The sequence below is a fragment of the Onychomys torridus genome, chromosome 15, assembly GCF_903995425.1.
Source record: "Onychomys torridus chromosome 15, mOncTor1.1, whole genome shotgun sequence".
Lineage (NCBI taxonomy): Eukaryota > Metazoa > Chordata > Mammalia > Rodentia > Cricetidae > Onychomys > Onychomys torridus.
In genome coordinates this window covers 38,779,240-38,800,432 of record NC_050457.1, presented here as the reverse complement: position 1 = coordinate 38,800,432, position 21,193 = coordinate 38,779,240, and the positions used below count along the sequence as shown (strand labels likewise).

General features: G+C 38.1%; 1 pseudogene; it reads left to right on the top strand.

The window, feature by feature from the left end:
* The first annotated feature begins 4,417 nt into the window (after positions 1-4,417).
* LOC118596468 lies at positions 4,418-4,946 on the top strand (annotated as a pseudogene).
* The last annotated feature ends 16,247 nt before the right edge of the window (positions 4,947-21,193 follow it).

Genomic DNA, 21,193 nt, shown 5'->3' with positions numbered 1-21,193 from the left:
GCATGTGTGTGCATATGTGTGTTTCTCTGTTGGTACAGGATGAACAGCATTATTCAAGATTTTCAAGAAATTGAATGCAGAAACAAGGGGACTAGCAGGGTTCTGTACTGGTCTAGTGTCAGTGTGCTGGAACTCAGTTGAGCCCTCTGCAAAGGGGATAAAAGAAGTGTTCCCTAGTCTCCAGCTGTCACTTAAGAAATTGTTTGACCGGAGGCAGTTCCCTTAATCTCTTCATTTTTCAATTGCCTCAACCATGAAATAGAAATAATACCCTACACCTGCATTTTTAATGTCATGGGGACTATGAAAAGCATCAAATAAGAACTTGTAAGAAAGCCTTCACACTGAAGTGGCCTATAAATGCACAGCTTATGAGCCCCTGTCCCTCTTGTATTTCATTGCACCTCTCTTCTTACTTTTGTCTCCCCCATCAACTCAGTGAGAGAATCCAGCCCTGACAGTGGTTTTCCCACTTAGTAATAATTAACACTGCCACAATATGTGGAAGCCAATATTTTGTACTCTTTGACATTTATGATAGATGGAGGATGTCAATACGCTGGCTTCTCTGTTGAACTTTTGTCATTGACTAAGTGTAGCCCAAGGACTCAAAGATCACCCCAGGGCTGTTGCCTTGATCTTTGCAGAGCCATTCTGGTCCATTTAATAACACTTATCAAGTTATTGTATATTTGTTTATTGAACTCAGTAACGTTTGATCTGTCTTAATTGTCTGCTGGTTCCTTTGCGCTGTCCTTTCTTAACTAATTTCAAACTGTCGAACAGAGTTATGCATGTAGTACACCGAGGGTAATATGGCTACTGAACTAGAGAACTCAAGCAGTATTTATATGGGAAGTTATGTATTTATTTGTTTGTTTGTTTGTTTGCTTGCTGTTTATTTGTTTTGTTTTCAAGACAGGGTTTCTCTGTGTAGCTTTGCACCTTTCCTGGAACTCACTCTGTAGCCCAGGCTGGCCTGGAACTCACAGAGATCCACCTGCCTCTGCCTCCTGAGTGCTGGGATTAAAGGTGTACACCACTGTCCCCCAGTGGGAAGTTGTTTTTAAGAGGTAAGGTGGTACTAGAAAGATAGCAAGTGTTTCTCTTCCATAGGAATAGAATTCAGTTGCAGGCACCCCCCTACACTGGGCATCTCACAATCACCTGAAAGTCCAGATGGCTTCTGTTTACTTATATGAGCACCTACACACACATGGCATCTACTCACACAGACACATACATACACAAAAATAAAAATAAAACCAGTAGATTGCACAGACATGTGGATGGGTGGAGAGAAAGATAAATGATGCATACATACATACATACATGCATGCCTATGTACATGCACACACATATCTAATGTTTCAAAATAATTTTTCAGAAACAATGGTAATTAAAGAATAAGAGGTCATGAATTTAAGAGTGGGAACATGGGAGGAATTGGAGGTGGAGAGGGAAAGGTGTGAATGATATAGATGCGGTGCTCATGTATGAAGTACCCAACAAAAAGGAAATCAATATAAAATATGCTGCAATTTCCTTAGAAAGTGCAAAACTTTCTCCAGTTTTTCTGTGTAAGTTATAATATGATTGATACTAAAAGCATGATTCTCTAGTAGAGAAGATCTTATGTGCTTTATTTTAACTGTATTTTAGCATCCTTTATAGCCATTTTTTCTAGTGTTTTCATTTTTCAAGGCAAAAATAATGCCTTAAACTTCCAGGTTCACTTTAGATTTGTATGGATTCTTGACAGATTCTTTCACACCGTGTTTCTGTTTGAGAATATTATGTTTACCTTTTCTTTCAAAATACCATGGCATTCATATTCAAATTTAAATAAAAATGAATCCAAGATTGCATCAAAAATTTAAAGCTAAGAGAACAGGTATACCACTTATTTTTGATAGGTTTAATGTGGCAAAATTGGCCTACTCTGGTATAATATTTATATTCTCTCCCGGGAACCTTCACTCCATTAAGAAGGAAGAAGACTAGAATTTGTGTCAGACAGTAGCATACTCTCTATTCTCCCAATCATTTGCTTACTAGATCCCAATTTGAGCCCCTCTATTAGCTCCTATCAGAGACCCATTGGAAACAATGTCCACTCTCTCTAGTGAGAATAGCGTGGCTAAAATCTGTCATGACATATTTTGACCGACTATAAATGAGACTTTGATATTTTGGGTGTTTGTCACCCTACTACCCACCAATCATCAAAAAATTTTGGGCATCACCCCCTAAATTCTTCTCCTTCACTTAAACCACTTTTGGATAGACACATATATTACTAAGATGAGCAGACCTGTTGGGTTTCTTAGGTTAAGAGTAAAAAGATACCATGCACTTCAGAAACAGGACCCAGAGAGTCCTGAATAGGAGCTGACCTGAACACTCCCACCCTGAGGATTAGCTTTCATAGTACCAGAAGTCACAATGCAAGCTTCTAAGGGAGGAAGACAACCAAAAGTCTTACACAGTTATGACACTCGTAAACCACATCAATGAATGGCATGGCATGATAACCTTAACTGTGAAGCAGTAGGATACTTACCTTGGTGGTAACCAACCGCTCTCTATTGGACTACCCACTCAACAAGGGGAAAACATGTCTGGTGCTGGAAACCTAGCTGTGTTGGCTCGTGTTCTGTCATACATACACAAACTAGAGTCATCAGAAAAGAAAAGAACCTCGATTGATAAAATGTCTCTATAAAACTCAGTTACAGGGCATTTTCTGAATTAGTGGTTGATGAGGAGGGCCCAGGTCAAATTGCAAGTGGTAACAGCCTTGAGATGGTGGTCCTGACTTCTATAAGAAAGCAGGCTGAGGAAGACATGGTGAGCAAGTCAGTAAGCAACACACCTCAATGGCCTCTGCATCAGCTTCTGCCTCCAGGTCCCTGACCTGTTTGAGTTACTGTCCTGACTTCCTCTGATGATTAACTGTGATATGGAAATGTAAGCCAAATAAACCCTCCCCTCCTCAACTTGCTTTAGTCATGGTGTATCATCACAGCAATAGTCACCCTAAGACACTAGATATCTACTCAGTGCTAGTGAAATCATGGTTATTGGAGGAGAATCTATAACCATTATTTTACTGAACTAGCATAATCCTTAACAACAATCTATATACATTTGTCCTTACACCCACAGATAAGTATTCCCTTTACCCCTCCTCACTGAAATTTCTCTTTGCAATAGATAATAGCACTGCAGAAAACCACAACCAATCAAAATGCAGACTTACAAAGCCCATTGCCAAGAGATGAATCTAGAAAATACTCTCACACCTAAGGCTCAGGGAACATTGTGGAAGAAGGGGCAGAAATGTTGTAAGATGTGGTGGTATTGTGTTCCCCAAAATATTGTGCATCCCAATAAACTTATCTGGGGTCAGAGAACAGAACAACCACTAGATACAGAGGCTAGAAAATGGTGGCCCACATGCCTTTAATCCTAGCATTCCAGAGGCAGAAATCCATCTGGATCTTTGTGAGTTCAAGGCCACCCTAGAAACAGCCAGGTATGGTGACACATGCCTTCAATCCCAAAGAAGGGAATGAGTGAGGCTTTAATCCCAGGAAGTGATGGCAGAAAGGTATATAAGGCGTGAAAACCAGGAACTAGGCTGGTTAAGCTTTCAGGCTTTGGAGCAGCAGTTCAGCTGAGATTCATTCTGGATGAGGACTCAGAAGCTCGCAGTCTGAGGAAACAGGATCAGCTGAGGAACTGGCGAGGTGAGGTGGCTGTGGCTTGTTCTGCTTCTCTGATCTTCCAGCGTTCACCCCAATACCCGGCTCCGGGTTTGATTAATAAAATAAGACCTTTTAAGATTCCTGCTACAGTGAGAGCCATAGGATCAGGGTGTTTGCAATGAGATTGTATCTACTAGTAATGGCAGAAGCGCTACCTGTGAAGTCTCATCAAAATGACTGCTCATGTATGAACTGAACAAGGATGACACCAGTGGATGTGCCAAACTGCACAGGAGAAACCCATGAGGCCTCACCCCTACGTAAAGAACTATAGGCAAGTGAGGAATGCTGGGAGTGGGAGGAGAAACCTTCCCCAGGGAAGAGCACACCATTTGGTTGTCCAATGCCTGACAGTCATCCCTGAAAGCATACATACTAGCAACATTATATGGACCGGGTAGGTTATGTTTTAAAATACATATGTATATAACATACATATATGCATGCAAAAAATAATTAAAAATAAATGGGGCTGTGAATTTGAAGAGGAATGGAGAGGGAAGGGAAAGGAGAAATGTTACAATTATATTATAATCTCAGAAATAACATAAAATGTAATTTTAAAATGTCAGAAGATAAGAGTCAGATCCCGGCAGCAGCTGTGGTGGTTCAGTTCTTCTCCCTGTCTCCCTTTCGCTTCCAGAAACATGGCTTCTGGTGTGGCTGTCTCCGATGGTGTCATCAAGGCGTTCAAAGACATGAAAGTGTGCAAGTCTTCAACGCCAGAAGTGAAGAAACTAAGAAGGCAGTGCTCTTCTGCCTGAGTGAGGACAAGAAGAACATCATCCTGGAGGAGGGCAAGGAGATTCTGGTAGGAGATGTGGGGCAGACTGTGGACGACCCCTACACCAATTTGTCAAGATGCTGCCAGACAAGGACTGCCGCTATGCTCTCTATGATGCAACCTATGAGACCAAGGAGAGCAAGAAGGAGGGCCTGGTGTTCATCTTCTGGGCCCCTGAGAGGGCACTGCTTAAGAGCAAAATGATCTACGCCAGCTCCAAGGATGCCATCAAGAAGAAGCTGACAGGAATCAAGCATGAAATGCAAGCCAACTGCTACGAGGAGGTCAAGGATGCTGCACCCTGGCAGAAAAACTAGGTGGCAGCGCTGTGATCTCTCTGGAGGGCAAGCCTTTGTGAGCCGCCTCCAGCCCCCTGCCTGGAGCATCTAGCAGCCCCCAACTTGCTCATGGGTGTTGCAGGCTGTCCCTTTCCTGCCAGACAGTAGGGGCTGGGAAGATCCCAGCAGGGGGAGGGTAATCCCTTCACCCCAGTTGCCAAATGTCCCCCCCCCCCCCTGGACCGTCCTCCCTCCACCCTGATGGTTCTGGCCTTCCCAAACTGCTTTTATCTTCTTATTCCTCTTGGGTTGAAGTGGACCAAGTCCCTTCCCAGACACCCAGTGTGGGAGGAGCCTGCTTTTTTTCTTTTAACGACACCCCTACTCCTCCCCCCCCATCCCATGCTGCCAACTTCTAACCACAATAGTGACTCTGTGCTTGTCTGCTTAGTTCTGTGTGTAAATGAAACGTGGAAATGACCCTCCCTGCGCCAGCTGGTTGCCTCCCCTTCCCCTTGTTCTCAGCCGCTCATGGAAGCATGACCAGTAAGGGACCTTCAATTCAAAACAAAACAAAACAAAACAAAATAAATAAAAAATAAATAAAAAGGCTAATTAACAAAAAAAGTCAGAAGATAAAAAGACAATTCAATTAATTTTCATACCACTTTAACATTAAAGCTATAAGTTATATTCAAACCCAATGCTTTACACTTCTAATTTGTTTATTATCTTGCTAAGCAAGCATGTCTGGTGTTAACAAACAATCAGATTTTAAAATTTACCATGTATTCATGCCTTTGCTTTAAGTAGAAAGAGTATTCTGGAAGAAAACTGTTCAACTTTGAGGTGCTGTATGTCATCCATTCTTTCTAATTTGAGAAAACACTCCAATTTGATCAGAAAACAAAGTAGAGAATAAAAACAAAGATCATGACTAGAACATGTAGGCATCAAGGAAAGCGTTTATTAGCATTGATACGAGATCTCAAATTGTGATGATTCAACTGTGCGTGAATGACTAGCTTGCCACAGTCCCTTTCTTACATCCAGTGAACAAAGATATATGTGTGATGCCCCTTGTTCTAGAGTTTTCTTTCACCCAATAGAAAAACACTTTTCTCCTTTTTTTTTTTTTTTTTTTTGTTGTTGTTGTTGTTTTGTTTTGTTTTTCGAGACAGGGTTTCTCTGTGTAGCTTTGCGCCTTTTCCTGGAACTCACTTGGTAGCCCAGGCTGGCCTCGAACTCACAGAGATCCGCCTGCCTCTGTCTCCCGCGTGCTGGGATTAAAGGCGTGCACCACCACCACCTGGCTTCTCCTATTCTTGATACTTACCTCCATGAAATTAGTTCCAGCTCTGACTCTTCCAGAACTAAATGTCTTGGAAACACACCTAAATTTCAACCATACACAATGCTGTTTCTTTGTCAATGTCCTATCTGAGGATTTTGTTCCCTGTTTGTATTGCATACTCCATCTCTTAAACTAAGAAAAAAAAATCTCAATCCCTGGCCATCAAACCACACTGTCAAGATATTACTTAAATGTAAAGAAAAACTTGAAAATGGTTAATCATTATGTGTGAGAACTAGAATACATAACATTTTAATTGCTGCAGAAATATTAAGGTATGACATTGTAGGGCAAAAATGTATATTTTCTTTCAGTTTCTGTTGAGGTAGATAGGAACAATCATCATTTCAATACCATGTGGTGCATAGAATATTTTAGTCATCACACATTGCAAATTGATGCTATCCTCTTCTTTTATTTTCATCAAAATTATCTGTAAACTCCTGAAACATATAGTGCATTCTCAGAAGTGTAGCTTTTTCCATTTTCATCCTTTGAGGGCATGCTATTCAAACATTGCCTTCAGTCTACTATTGCCGGGTTTGGCATCCAAAGGGAACACAGACACATCTACCTTGACCTCCCTTTCAGATGGGAGCAGTGGATTGTCAGACACCTTAAAAGGCTAGCAAACAGAATTGGAATTCATTCTACCTTAAACAATGGCCCACTTCTCTTCCTTCAAATTGTGTAGTTAGCTCTAACAACAGAAGAAACATAATACCTTTCTTTGTGGAATTTACAATCTAGTGAAATATAAAATAATCACACAATTAAATATAATATTATAACTATGAAAGCAGAAAGAAAGGATGCACAATGGCAGGAGGGCAGTGGTAGAAATCTGACTTCGAGAGAATGGTTGAAGAAATTGACATTTAAAAAGTCACTTTCTAAATTGTGTAGAACAGATGAGCAATACTTATCTAAATGACATCGGCTTTGATGAAGCCTTCTTCATATAGGAACTGAGAACCCAGAAGAGGCCATTGTGACTAGAAAAGAAAAGGTAAATAGACTCAGCCCAATATGAATTTGGGGAGGGGAGACAGACCTTGAGTTAGTACCATGTTAGAAACAAGTCCTTGAGTTGTGTATAGCAAGAATTGTAGGGATCAATTGAAAGCCTCTTTAAGCAACACAGGAAGGGGATAAAATATGCAGAAAAGACAAACTGTCATTTTTTTTTTCACTCCAGCTAGATCTACCTATATAGAAGAACACTTTTGTGATAAACGTTGAAGTTGACATACACTAATTGGCTGTCTTCTGTGGTTTCTGAAGCAAGGATATTTGTATTGTGCATTATAGGAGCAGTGCAAATGAACAAAATCAAGACACACACAGGAGATAAAGTCATCACCACAAAGGAATGGGGAGCTAGTATATAGACTTCATGAAGAGATCTGAAAAAGACTTGAACTTCTGATAAATGCTGTTATATTTGAGTTCTATTTCCTGAGAGACAGACACTGGAAGAGGAACTAGATTTAGGATTCATCACATGGGAGCAAAAGAAACACAACAATAATAGTATTGCATGAAGATTAATTATGGTAATGATATGAAAGACCCCAAAACTCAGATAGAAGACAACTGTGGTGGATGATATGTAGGCACAAACAGAAGGGAAAGAATAATTATGAGTTAAAACTAATGAGAAAGTCAATTTTACAAGTTAAATTAAAATAGAGCTGCATTTAGCATATTTTCAAAATGGAAGGAGAGACTCTTTAGACACAGTTTAATAGGAATTAATTCTTACTTATCCTCAAGACTGACTAGAGTAACTAAAGTGCTTTATTGGACATTAGCCAATCTAAATTTTAGTAAATTAAAATGTAAGGAATGTTTTGGCTTAGAGTGTAGCTGAAAGACTAAGACAGAAAATGTTGCCCAAGGTAGTTCAGTTCTTTTCTGTCGCCTTAGCTTCCTGCCCCTCTTTTCGGTCCTTTCCTGTTCATCTTCCAGCATCAGCCACCTGGGGCACGTGGTGGCTGCCTTACATAAACCCATGAGAATACGAAAAAAAAAAACCAATCAAATATGCTCATGTAGATCTGTTGGATAGTCAAGCTATATTAAATAAATCACTAACGAATGGATGCTTGATTTTTTATCTCTAAGAAACTTATAAGAGGGTTTTCTCTCCAATTATATAAAAAAGCAAAAATTAAATAGAGTTAAAAAACATGTTATGGTTCACATGAAATAGTGACACCTAGTAAGTATGACAGTTACTCTCTAGTCACAGGCTGAGGCTTGAGGTCAATGGCAGAGTACAGAGACTGACAGAGATGGAAGATGGGAAGAAAGTGGATGCAGAAGACAAAGTTATGACACAGATTTTATAATGTAATGTCTTGTATCCAAATTAATTTTCTGTGAGATAATGAAGCTGGAGTTTTAAAATTATTATTATCTTCTTTTTCCAACCTACAATTACAGAGGTATGCCGCCAAAAAGCCTAAACTCCTCATTTTTCCTTTTTCTTAGCCCCAAGTAAACATCGTTGTGTATTCTATCTCTAAAACTTCCAATGTTCTTTTGACTTAAATTTAAACTTTTTGAGAATTCCGTGCATGAGTACTATATTTGCCTCCTTTTCAACCCTCCTATGGCCCCACCAACCCCACCTGAGTCTGTTCCCCTCTATTATTATCTTTCAAATTGATGATCTCTAGTTCAATTATTTACACATATACATGTATATATATACAGGAATACATACATACAACCTGCTGAGTCCACAGTACAGCTAATTTTTAAACCATTTTAGCTTGCAGCTTCTAAAAACATTCTCAGATTGGCTCTTAAAAGAGGTGTTTGTTATTCCCTGTGTATCTCATAGTGATATTCTGAGCAACTAACCATGTATAAATGGGAGTATAAATGACTCAAAAATCATTTTAAGATTGCACTTTGATCATACACAGCATTGGTGGGGGGATTTACAAGAGTAGAATTAAACATTTATAGAAGACATACTACAAAACTGTGGAGTAATTCAGTAAATTTATTTAAAATGTCCTTTAAACACTGATGGTGAATTATTTTAAAAAGTATATATCTTAATGGCATCTATAAATTTGTGTATATGTCTGTATCTATATTTTCTTGAGAAAAGCATTATGAATTACTTATCTGAATTAAACTGAACATGTATTTACAGCCTCGTCTTACTACATCTTCCCATAGCAGGAATAATGAAAATAGGCCCCACTTTATACTGCAGTTTTAACAGAGCATTCAAGAAAAAAAAAAAGAATTCAAAGAAAATGACATTTAAATAATGTTAACCTGTTATTTAAAAACTAAAAAAGGCCAGGCATGGTGGTGCACAGTACTAGGGATGCAGAGCAGGCAGATCTCTGTAAATTCAAGGGCAGCCTTGTCTACATAATGAGTTTCAGAAGAGCCATGACTATGTAAAAAGAGCCTGTCTCAAAAAGAAAAAGAAAGAGAACCCACCAAATAAACAAAGAAGTAAATATGCAAACAAAAACCTAGATAAGAAGTAATTTAATGATAGCTACCCAAAATAAATTAAAATAAAAACCTGAACACAGAGGTCCACACAATGGAGATAGTATGGATGAAATGCCTCTACAGGGTAAGGATGAAACCATGGAACACTAAAGCCAGTTTACCAAGGTTTATAAAAACAAGTCAAGCACCACTTACAACAGGAAATATCTGCAACTCATTTCAAGGGTGCTAACATGAAATTTTATTAACCACCCCAAGTAGAAAAATAAGAAAATTCTAATAGGCCTGTGCTATAAAAAATGTACTCGATTATTAGTTTTCAATCTTATAATAAAATACATATAAGAATATTTCTTCTGCTCTGTAACTACTTATCCAATAGTCTTGATTTTACCTGTTGGCTTACAAACCACAAATCCTTGGTGTGTAGTTTTTTAGATAAAACTTGGCCACTCCTTGGTTTAATGATTCCTGGAATCCACTTGGTATAGCTAAGCAAGCAAGCAAACCAAACACGAAAGCCTAACAACTTAAACTCCCCTACCAACCATAGAAGCCTTTTTTATTTAACTCTATCATGGTTTTCCTATAGAAGATTCTACGGGCTCCCCATTTTACCGTGTTCTATATGAATACACAGACAGTAAGACTTAAGGGACCCAAAGATTAGAGTCACACTACTAAAAAAATAATAATAAAGGAAAATCTTTAGTCTCAAGTATATGGTGCTTTGAATGAGAATGGCCTTCATTGCTCCTGTGTTTGAATGCTTGGTTCCTAGTTGATGGAACTGTTTAGGAAGGACTTGGAGCTATGGCTTTGTTGAAGGGGTGTGTCACTAGAGATGGACTTTGAAGTTTCAAAAACCCACTTTGTTCCCAGTGCCTTTCTCTGCCTCTGGTTGTTTCTCAAGATGTGAGCTCTCAGCTACTGCTCTAGTACCATAGCAACCTACCTGTTGCCATGCTCCCATCTGTTATGGTCATAGACTCACCCTCTGAAACTGTGAGCCAGCCCCCAATTAATTGCCTTCTTTTATAAGTTGCCTTGATTATGGTGTATCTTCACAGCAACAGAAAAGTAACTAAGACAGGGTATATAAGAGATTTTTTTTTATTAGCATTACAAAAACTTACCACACATTTAAGGTTTTTAAATAGTCCAACATTATTCTGTTTCAGTTCTTGGGAGAAATTGGCTGAAATGAGCATGAAGAGCCTAAATCCATGTCAGCAGATGGGTTTCCTTTGAAGGCTCCAGAGAGAAGTCATTTCCTCTTTCTATTTCTCCTACTGTCCACATTTTTTCCTTTTCCTGTCATTGTTGTATCATCGTTCTTCTCTTGTTGCTGCCTCTTACAATGTGAAGATTCTTGTCACTACATTAAGTACCCCATGGTAATACAAAATAACACTTCCCTTAATATGATCCAAGTTAAGGAGAGATACAAAGCATCTGTCCATGATGGTCAATGTTACAATTTCCAGTGGATGGGATGTGAGCCTCTTTGAGGCAGCCATAATTCTACCTACCATATGGCATATTAAGGTAATGGGGGGAATGTCTTTCTATACGCTGCTAATATGTGCTGCTCTGATTGGTTGATAAATATAGCCATTTGACCTATGGCAAGGCAGCTTAGAGGCAGACAGGAAATTCAAAGACAGAGACAAGAAGGCGGCAAGGCAGGGGAAGAGGGGGGCACAAAGACGTCAGTGAGCTGCCCAAGGAGCAACAGGTAATGAAACACAGGTAAATGCACAGAACATGCGGTGATACATAGATAAATAGTTATGGGCTAATTTAAGATATAAGAGCTAGCTAGCAAAAGTCTTGAGCAATGACCACGCAGTTATAATTAATATTGTGTTTACTTGTGGAACACGAGTAGGAGACATTCGTCTCAACCACCAACTATTGCTGTGTATTGCAACACTGATCTCTGGACTATGTCAAGCTGTGTTTTTCTGTGATGTTCTCCATTTACTATAAAGAGAGGAAGCTCCTGTGATGAGTGGTGAGAGCTAAACTTGCTGTGGATACAAGGGTAAGATCGATAGCATAGTGAGGCATTATGCTTGTCTAGCGAAGCAGCAAGAGTAGCTCTTTTCTAACACCCATGACCTCACCAGTCCCAGGAAGTTGGCTAGGTTTATGTCACCAGGCATAGCTTCCCTCCTGTTGAGTGGACTTTCAGGTCAATGGACAGCTCTTGGTTACTACCGACATGTGAGTGGCCTTTCCGGGTATCTTGCCATGAGATCATTTTTGTGTTTCATAAATGTTGCAGTTGGGTAGAACTGCTAACTGCGTCCTCTTCTTGGCAGGTTGCATTGTATTTTCTACCACAGTGAAGGATGGATAATAGAAAAGAGGCTTTCACATGAGATTCAGTTCAAACCATCTGAGTCTTATGTCCTGACTTTGTGATATTTTGTACAATAGGTCCCAACCTCAACTCCTAGAAAAGCAACCAAGGGCTTCATCAATAGTCTTTATTGCTTGGGAAGTTATTTGGACTCGGACCAACCATTTACAATGAGATTTCTCATGCCTGGAAGTAGGATTTTGTTGCCCTAAGTGTCTTAACTTTCTAAATATATAGGTTTAGGTAAGAATAAAATAATATTTTCCAACTTTGATGTGATTGTTTTTGTTGTATCTTATTATATGTTAGTTTGTTAGACTTCGATGTTGTCTCTTAGAAGCCTGTTCTTTTCTAATGAGAGACAGAAAGGGAGTGGTCCTGGATGAGAGAGAGGTGGGGAGTAATTGAGAGGAGTGGAGGGAGAAGAAATGCTAATTAGGGTATATTGCATGAGAAAAGAATCTACATTTAATAAAAGGAAAAATAATGTGATTCATTGATACTTTATCAAACAGCCCTAGCGTTAGTAAAAATAATTCCTAAAATATGAGAACTGGTTTGCATTTATGTATTTATTCAATTGTTATTGAATGTTTAATTTTATATAATTATATACAGTCTGTGAGATATTCTGAAACTGTTTCATCTAAAATATGTGACATTTATAGCTAGATAATTAGTATTTGGCTCAATTGTTGTACTTCACAACTTCAGAATCAAACAAAAAGTTGTGAAAATGGAAACATATATTTGAGGAGTGGGCTTAAGGAGAATGAATTGTGTTGGTCACACACTTACATTTTGAGAAGTATATTGTTACTAAAATATGACAATCCAGTTTCATTACTCCCATAAAATACAAGGTTTTTTCAGTAGGAAAGGAGCCCAGGAAGGGGTACAAGAAGCAGATACAAGTGCAGAGACCCACTTGTTCGCTCACTTAGGAATCCCACAAAAACACATAACTGGAGGCTATAATAGATACACAAAGGATCTGTAGAGTAAAAATAGAGAGGAAAAAAGAAAAAGAAGATTCTGTAAATAATTTTAAAAGAGAGAATCATATCACGTATTAATCAGCCACAGTGCAAACTGGATGTAGTTATTAATGTAATAGTGAAATCTATACTCTTGGAGACAGTTCTCAACATCAATATATATACTCAAAGCCTACACATACTTTTGCATTCCTGTTTATACGTTTTTCTACAAAAGTTAAATATTTCTGATGAAAATGTAGTATTTTCACCTTGATTAAATTAAAGACATGGCTAGGGGAGTGTCCCTGTACTTGGAAGCAAGCATGACTGAGAATGATATCATTCACCCTTTTTATTTAAATAAAGGTTTCCTATAAGAAAAAGGAAAACCTCTGAATTATGTCTAATATCATGTAACAAAAAGCCTGTGATGATGACAAAATAATGACTTAACTTAGCAAAAAAAGTGTAAGCATTATACAAACAGATACAACATTTTGGAAATTCCATGTCCTAACCACACCTCTCAAATCTTACCATTAGCAGTATATAAAAATATATTTTAAAAGTATATATATATATGATGTTCTGTGTTCTGAAATCCACCTCTATGGAATCCATGACCTAGTTAGCCCCATGGAAGGCAGCCAAAAGTGCCAAGAAAATAAACAACTCCTAGAAGCAACTGACTGGCTATTGTTTGAGTATTGATCTCCTTGTTTCTTTGAGGTACATTTGTGTAAATCGTTATACCCAGCCCGCATCAGGATTGACGTACAATTTCATAAAAGGAAATGGTTTGATCTTCATCTTTCAATAGCTTTCTTCTCTTTCCTATCCCCCTTCCTTGACCATTTTTTCAGCAAGTCTTAGGAGAAAAAATTAGTTGTACTCCTATGTGTCTGTGTCTATTTCTTGGAGAAGCCAACCTAAAAAAGTACTGTGTAATTTGGGCAAGAAGGAAATCACAATTTCAAAGTTTAAAGTATGATCTTTAAATGGCCCCATTTTCGAAACAGTGACACTATAAAGAGAGATAAAAGAGAAGAGAAATATTAAGGAATGAGGATTGGGATATGACAACATTGGAGTGAAATTGAGCAAAAAATAAATTTCAGCCAAATATCAGAAAAATTGTTGTGATGAGCAAATCCTTTAGACAACAAAAAAAGGAAAGAAAAGAAAATATTCTTGGCACACTGGTAGAAGTCTATTGCTTGAGGCATTTAACTGTAGATGCAACAATATGTTGTAAATAACAATGCCAAATGGCAGTGGATGGACACGATAACCTAATAGGAGTTTTCTGGCTCTAATATCTATGATTGTGTGATTCAATTCAAATACAGTCGTTTACTGTATCTCGAGTGTATAATACACTTCAATTGTGAAGTGCTACAATTTCAATACTAATACATTTGAAGTGACAGACGTGTCACCCAAGTACCTTGTAGAGTTTGAAATGCAATGGAAAGCAAACAGTCCTTTTGCAGAATGTACTCCCAATCCTCCATTATAGGCAGACAATAATAGTTACAAACAGTTGCAGTTCATTAACCAGATAATGCCAAGCCTTCAGAAAGCTGAGGGAAATTAGTCCGGAAAGAATTAAAGAACCTGGCTCATGCTAGTTTCATGAACAATACCGGTCTGTGCCGACATCAGTCTGCAGTAGAAGCTGGTCACAAGACATGCAGCTCAGGGCACTTTCCCAGAAAGTCTGTCTCTGTCAGCATCAAAACCACTGAACTGAGAAATCTACAGTGTCTAAATGATGTTGGGAGCTTCACTCCTATGTCTCTATTTATTGATACAACAGATGTGGCTAACCTCAGAAGTGTGCCAGACATTTTGACACTCCATTTGGAAAGGGTAACTTTCCCTGGTAGCCCTTTCTCTGATTCAGTACATGTGATGTTTTCCCATCCCCACTCGGTTATGAAATGTGATTCATAACTTAATAGTTCGTGTTTGATTACTAGTGAAAGTGAAGGAGAGGAGGAGTGATTTAGTTACATCTTCCTGTATGCAGCTTCCCTGAAGGCAATGGCACCCTACAACCCAGACCAAGAATCCTGAGGCTGACTGAGGAAGTGATGTTAAAAGGAACTAAGACACAGTATCATGGGCTCTAAACAGTGTTTCTCCATTACTATCAACCTGTGTTATCCTATTATTTTTCATATTTGTACTCCAGTGTGCTCAAAAGAAAGAAAATAAAGCATTGTTTTGTGGTGCCCAAATCAATAGATGTGTTAATCGTTCTCTTAAATGAAAGATCTCACTTCAAATAAACAAGTAAGCTGAGGGTTTCTGTTCAATTCTGGGATACTGTGAAGACCACACTGAATGAATTCTTATGGCCTGTTTAAAACACACAGACACACAGGGAGAACTGCAATTACCTTTTTTTTTTTAATATTTAAAGATATATATCTGCTTATCTGTTGACTGAGCATGTGATCTTTAATCCTAGTACTCAAGAAATAGATGGATTTCTGTGAGTTTGAGGCCAGCATGATCTACATAGGGCGCTCCAGAACAACCAAGGCTACATAGTGAGACCCTGTCTCAAAAAAATTATGTGTTTGTGTGTGTGTGTGTGTGTGTGTGTGTGTGTGTGTGTGTGTGTGTAATACTTAATTGCGTCTGCCTGTGCCATTATACATATGTGCAGAGAATAAGTTATGGAAATCAGTTCTCCCTTCCAAATTCATCAGGCATGGCAGCAATAATGATTATCCACTGATACATCTTGCTGGCCCTGAAGTACCTTTAAAAATAAGGAAGCATGAGAAAGCATAACTATGATTTCTTTCATTTTCCACTCATAGAAAACCTATGTGGGATGGGATTTACCTGCCTCAGTCAGTATATTCGTTAGCCGGAAGATGATGTGGCCACTTCAGGGGATCCATTAAAGTTCATGCACCTTATCTTGCAATTGTTACAACATTCACTGATTCAATCCTGAGCCAAAATATAAGAACTCTACCAACTTAAAGTCTCCAGGCTCTGGACACTGAGGCAAAGAAGGGCAAACAGAAGTAACTGTGTAGGTATTCCATCCTATCCAGGAACAAGGCTTGGATCACACTCAGACAAATAATACAAAAAACAGTGAATAAATCTCCAGATTACTGTAGCTTTCAATTGTTTCAAACCTTTGACCACAAACATTGTAGAAATGGAGGAAAGATACATCAATATTAAGCCTTCCTGGACTTTAAAAAAAAATAGCATATGACAATGATTATTCTTAAATACAAATCCAGCATTGAAAGAAAGATAGAGAGGAAAATGAAAAGAAAGAAGCCAGAAAGAACAAAACAGAACTCAAGAAAGCATAAGAACAGAGAAAGAGAAGAACAAAGAGAGAATCCTGAGTATAAGAACAGAAAAAAACTAAGAAACAGGTCCAAGGACTACAAGAAAAAGGCTTTCTTCATGATTTGTCATGAAAATCATGGAGAATACTATTATGTATTTTTTTAGTCTTACCTTCTTCAGAAGGAATGGTTCAACTGTAGCAAAGATAAATAGGTTAAAGGAATTTAAATTCCTTTAAAATGTATTAATTTGTTTGAAAAGTATCAATAAATTCTTTGAGAATTTCACACAGTGTGATTTGATCACATTCATCTCCAACCCCCTTTTTTAACACCTCCCAGCTCAGCCCCCATCTCCTTACCTCCCCCACACAACATCCTGTCTTCTTCTTTGCATGTTTTTATTTAACAACTGATTGACTCTGATTTCTGCTCTCCATATACTTCCAGGTGTGGTACCATTCACTGGAGCATGGTCAATCTAACAAGAGTTACATCCATGAAGAGAATTGACTCTCCCTCCTTCCCACTGTGCAAAACTCCTCTGTCAAGGATGGAGTTCCTGAACCCCTTCCTACATCATGCTAGAACATTAACATAGCTGTTGTGAGTTCTTGAGTTCAATGGTCTTGTCATGCCCAGAGGAAATGGTTTTTCTCTGTTCCTCCCTAGTCTCTGGCTTATAAAATCCTTCTACCACATCTTCCACGATGGTCCCTAAGCTTTAGGGAGGAGATGTAATACAAATGTGGCTGAGAATTCCTCAGTCCCCTATTCTCTGTACTTTGCCCAAGTATGAGTTCTTTAAAACATGTGAACAAGGAAGAGAAAGAACTTTATTTTATGATCAATATTGAATGATAATTGGTTAACTAGGAAGTGTGAGGGAAAAAGTTAAGAAAAAAAAGTTCAGGGGAATGAGAAGTAAAAATACAAGCACAAAAGATGTCTACAATAAAAAAATAGAACTGTGGCGAGAGCAGTGTCATAGTGGGGTTCACAACACCACAAGATGAGTGGGACAATAGGGAGGCTGAGAAGAGAGAAGAGAGGAGAAAGGGAGATAAGAGAGAGGCAGAGGCAGGAGGACTATCAACACATGTATGCCAAATCAAAGTATATATAAAAATGCTAACGCAAACCTCCAGCTTTGTATCCTAATTTAAAATTAAATTATATTCTAGTAAAAAGAAAATGGTCCATGTTGTGCACAAGATTTCTATTGTTTGAGAGTTTTATATCTGGACGTGTGTTTTGACAAAATCCACCCCTATTCCTTTTCTCCCATTCCCTCTACTGCTTTCCTCTTCCAGTTTAATGTCTTTCATTAAACATTTATTTTTTTGAGAATTTTATGCATGAGTAATGTCTCTAAATAATTTCTTCCACATATTCTCTCCTCCACAACTCTTCTTGTATCCACCCTACTCTGTCTCAATTTTATGACCTTATCTTCTTGAATTAATGTCACACACACACACACACACACACACACACACACACATACACACCATGTATATAGATATAAATGCAGTCTGCTGAGTTCATTTAGTCTTACTCATTTGTATATTATTTAGAACTGAACACTTGGGATTGAATAATCTGTCAAGGGGCTCACCCTTGTAGAAGATTGGTTCTCTCTCTCTCTCTCTCTCTCTCTCTCTCTCTCTCTCTCTCTCTCTCTGTACACACACACACACACACACACACACACACACACACACACACACCAGCTTTTAATTACCTGTGGCTCTTCATCTAAGGATAGGGCCTTTTAAGAATTTTTCCTTATTCATGTTGGGATGTCACATGGTAGTTTCGTTAAACAAGTCCTGCTTAGGCCCCAATATTATTAGGATTTCACGCTCTTTTGTAAAACCTACCTACTTCCCATTATGCTGCTTAAACATGCATGGGTGTAGGGCCATCTACTGGAGTATAGGTAGCCTCCTAAGGGGCTGAATCTCTGAAAAAAAAAAATAGAGCCCCACCGCCTCACAACAGCCATCAATTGCCAATATCACCTCAGCTAGATATGGGACTTCATGAGCCCATCCCCAACCCCTGCTGGGACATGTGCTGGCTAGATCTTGTGTGACTCTTCTTCATGTACCACCCCTACTGTAAGTTCAGGTGTCCAACAACCAGGTCATGTCTCACAAACAGCATTTCTCTAAAGACATCCACTGCCACTGGCTCTTATGAGCTTTAAGTCCCTTCTTCAGTGATGAACTCGGAGGAGATGAGATGTGTGTGTGTGTGTGTGTGTGTGTGTGTGTGTGTGAATTTATGAGCATTCTACAGTTCCTCATAGAAACTACCAATAGTGTGCAGAAAACAATGATGTTGGGGCTTAAAGGAAGAGCTAAAAAGAAGAAAGGATCTTACAACTGGAGACGTGAACTGAACAGGAGGCAATTTTGATCACTTCAAAGACAAGCAGTGCTAGGTCTCCAAACAGCTGATTTCTCTGTGAATTATGTGATTAGAATCTGTTAATATTTTTGCAATATTTCCTCTCCCTATGGGGTGACCATCAGACATTTTTCTGTATCTTCTATGATTCCATTTTCTGTTTGTTTTTTTTTTATCCTTTTATGATCCAACCCAGTCTTTCTCATTCCATGGTTAATACTCAAATCCACTCTTTCCCATATCCCTCTGGCCTTCTATTAAGTTTTGCCTTCCATTAGACATTGATTTTTAAGTCTCATCTTTCATCAAAAAATTACTGACAGAACCTTTTGCTATTATTTTATATAAAAATGTCATAGAGGTGAATTTATTCCCCACATATACTTCAAAATACTTTCAATCCTCACATATAATTCTTTTTATCATTGATTATTTCAAGTTACTTGATCATTTATAAGGATATAGTTGCTTTATAGTAAAAATTTTCAATCACTCCAAGGAAGAATTACATAAATTTCCATGTAACCCTCACTCAGCTCCAAAATTTCTTAACATTTGGCCAGACAGCTAACATCTTTGTAAACTAAGAAGTAATTATTGTCAGGGCATCATTTTGGAAAGCAAAACTACAATTCTGTAGGTAGAATGCTCTCAACCCTGGCTAACTTACACTTGCTTGGTACAGATAAAAGCAAAACAACTTATATTTCCCTTAATATATAAATAAAATGTAACCTGAAATGTTTGACAAATTAAATTTTAATTAAGATAAAATAATGATTTATTAAATATCCATATTATATGCAACTCCCCTTTTATATGGCCCTATAACTCATGCAGGTATTTATCCCAACTAATATCCCCTTTAATCATACTTTCACATAAGAATAAATATTTAATATGGTTTTTAAAGTCTTTTCCATGTATGTGTGTGTCCTGTGTGTATGTATGAATTCACCTGTGCATGTGAGTACCCACAGAATCCAGGAGAGTGGTGAATCCTTTATAATTGGAGTTATAGAAAGTTGTGAGCCCCTCGGTGTGGGTACTATTGTTTTCTCAAGAACAATAAGCACCCTAAACCACTGAGTCCCTTAAATAGATATTTTCATAGCTTTTTAAAAAGAAAAAGAAAATTTGGACTTAAGAATCTCTAATAGCTCCAAGAGGCGTAAAGTTAAGGATTTGAAGTTAATATATATGTATACATTAATGATAATCCTTGTACTCTGTCTTTCCAAGACAGTCTAAAGTAGAGTCCCAATAGTATGTATGCAAGGCTTTATAAATGTGAACCTATTTTTAAAATTAAGTACATAATGCAGTCAGGTGTGATAGCACACACACCTGTTACTCAACCCTTGTGAGACAGGGTGACGACATAATGCTCTAGGCCAGCCAGGACTACGGTGTAAGATCTTGTCTCAAAAGAAGAAATATTACTGAAAGTAGCCATTGTTCTTTCTCTGTCATATTCATTTCTCTATCCCCAGTTTTATTGTACTAACAAGTAAATGATTCGTGGGTACAAACAGCCAGCTATTGACAAATAAAATTCTGTAATATAATTTTCAGACAAAAACAAATGAGGCATAGACAATTTATTCCACAAGAGAATTCTGTACAAGAGAATGAGCCTGTGACCTTCATTTTGATTAAGAAAGCCTTTTTCTCAGACAATCACCAATTAACAAGAGGGCTTGTTATTGCAAAGTGAGGGCTTCCCATAGTCTAATGCACATGTAATATAAAGGATCTGCTGAAAGTTTCCAAATTTTCCAGTATGCACAGAGGTTTTTAAGCAAAGAACTTTTCCTCAGTCTTCTTCCTAACAAAGCAACTTTACTCTAAAAGATGGCTCATTAAAGAGAACAAAATATGGGACAAATGATTCCAGTATGAAGTGACTTCTTCCTATGGATGTTGACATGGAGGCAAGACTGATCAAAGCAATTAATCTTCAAATAATGGTGTCTAAAAGAAGTCTTCAAATTCAGTGCATAATCAAGGTATCCCTGCACAAATGTTATGCCAGTAGTGTTACATCATCCATCCTTTGCTCAAATCTTTAGTCTTTGTCTCGCATAAGTATAATGCCTCCTGATTTATAGTTATTGACCCAATTCCTTAACAATCTCCTGGGTGGGAGTTACATTCTGTATCAAAACAGACTGCTGTTAGGAAGAGTAACTTGTTGCTTTCTGTCTAAGACAATGGGCAATACAAAAAAACCAAAAATCTCCATGTAATACATCTTGTTTTAGCTTTGCTCCTCTAGGATCAAGTACCCCTTTTAAAATTAGAGACATTTCTGTCTCTGGCCATGAAAAGCAAAGGAATCTACCAATCAAAACGCAAGGTTGTGGAGCCTGATACCAAAGGATACATCTACAAAACGTCCCCACACCTAATGATCAGAGAACATT